Source organism: Pundamilia nyererei, unplaced genomic scaffold (assembly GCF_000239375.1).
Source record: "Pundamilia nyererei isolate P.nyererei 1_Seehausen unplaced genomic scaffold, PunNye1.0 scaffold00190, whole genome shotgun sequence".
NCBI classification, from domain to species: Eukaryota; Metazoa; Chordata; class Actinopteri; order Cichliformes; family Cichlidae; genus Pundamilia; species Pundamilia nyererei.
In genome coordinates this window covers 286,016-287,972 of record NW_005187591.1, presented here as the reverse complement: position 1 = coordinate 287,972, position 1,957 = coordinate 286,016, and the positions used below count along the sequence as shown (strand labels likewise).

At 42.4% G+C, this 1,957-nt stretch overlaps 1 protein-coding gene and 1 pseudogene across 1 annotated transcript in view; both read right to left on the bottom strand.

Moving 5' to 3' along the window:
- The window catches only part of LOC102202920 (cystathionine beta-synthase-like), a 19,022-nt gene that overhangs the window by 842 nt on the left and 16,223 nt on the right, over positions 1 to 1,957 (bottom strand). The window lies entirely within an intron of this gene.
- LOC102192839 (cystathionine beta-synthase-like) overlaps positions 1 to 1,957 on the bottom strand; it is a 9,705-nt pseudogene that overhangs the window by 717 nt on the left and 7,031 nt on the right.

The following is a 1,957-nucleotide window of genomic DNA, read 5'->3' as shown; positions in this document are numbered from 1 at the left end:
GCAAAGTTATCAGTTTTGAGGATATGGGAAAGCTTCCCCAGGTCGTCTGTCAGGTGCACCTGAAAGCACAAGTGGAGGAAGATTAAACAAGCGTGTAAAAACGTTCATTATGTCATCAAAGGTCGCCATGAAGAGCTCTGCACTCTCTGACTGACCTGTTTGAAGGCTTTGAGGAGCACCGCGCTAACAGCCGCTGAAAGTTCAACCTTCCCCGCCAACAGAGAGGACAGAATGGTTTCCAGAGTCACCATTCCCAGGATGGCCCTGTGGAAATACACAAAACCCACAAACTCCCATCAGACTCAGGTGACGAGAAGACTAACCCATCATGTCTCTGTCTGCTTATTTCAACCAAATGTCAAGATTAAAAAATGGGTAACCAAACTGGACGATTAATCAATGTAGTTTTTAACTAGAGTTTATCTTGAGACGAGATCCAACTTATATGGTTACACACTCAAATAAGGATACCTCACATGGGGATTTACACTGGAGGGACAGGGTTGTAATGTATGTGTATCTACCCATCAGACGTCCAGCTGCCCACTCACATCTTTAAACTACAACACACATCTTAGCAAGCTGAATCAATTGACCAGAGGCAATGAGTAGTTAAGTCCACTAGAGGGCAGTCATCCTGGCACGAGTCAAGGACAGGACCCCAGGCAACCAAGAACTGCCAAGTACCAACATTCACAGGAAGGCAGGAACTTGTCCCATGTCCCACAGGGACCAAGGCTCAGGAAGCCTCAGGCCTGGCATTTATAATACTAACCTGATATTGAGAAGAAGAGACATACCCTGACTCAGTGACGACTGGTGCCTGATCCAGTGAGTTCTCCTTTAGGATCTCAATGGTTTCCTGGCAGGACACAGAATGTGTGATGGTGAGGGGGGCAGACAGGTGTAGACTCTGAACAGTCCGGTTCCACCACCTGCAAGACGGAAAAACAGAGGTTTTAACACCAACCTGCCCCGTCATACCTCCTCTGAGGGGTATAAGCTATAGCTGATTCGGGGTGTTTTGTTATTATGGTGTTTTTTACCAGGGTTTTGGGTCCATTTGAGCGTCCAAGCAGAGGAAGCCTTTCTCACACATCCACTGATCCCTCAGGAACTTTGACCTGCAGGTAAAAATCGGCGAGTTTGAAGAAGTGTGCTGAAGTTTGGTCAGACTTCCACCTAAAACATGTCTGACTCTAGAAAATCTGTTTTGTAATGGTTGCAGCATTTCAGTTATGGACAGGAAAGACACGTGGCTGTAAAAAATAAAAATGAAAAAACATAACAGCTGAAAGCCATCTCTCATTTTCTCTCACCTTTGTCTTGTAGAAAAAAATCCACATAAAAAAGAAAGTGTGTTTGTGTACTGATGTCTAACTGCAGAGGTTACTGTTTTTTCTTTAGCATGTTTAAAAGCGGTAACATCGGTTGAAATGTTTTATAAGTTAGCTTAACAATTATTGGCTTGTGTACTGTTAAATTTGGTGCACACATTCATGCCTTAGGCCCTTATTTTAAATCCAGCACCATGAGATTGAGGCCAAAGTTTTTTCAAAAACATTTTGTTAAATCCTCAAATACCATAAAAAAAAATTGGCATTCCCATCAGCCTCTGCTGTATTTTACTTTTTTCATTATGTCAGTCCTTAAAGCAAATAGAAAAACTGGAATTAAAGTCTTTGGACTTTGGAAACTTGAATATTTTATTGGCGCCGACTTTATAGAGACACATCGTGTAACATTTACAGTTACATGTGTCTCTTCCTCTCTCATTTCCTGTCACTGCTGTTCTGTCCTTAATAATGGGAAAAACATCCACACAAAGGGTTTCAAAAGAAAGTGCTTTTATGTTAAATTCTTGTCTAGCTAATGGCTGGTGGGAGCCACATGGTTACTGCTTTTAGCCAGACATAGCTCAGAGGAAGAGAGTCCAACTCTTTGAAACCATGAAGAT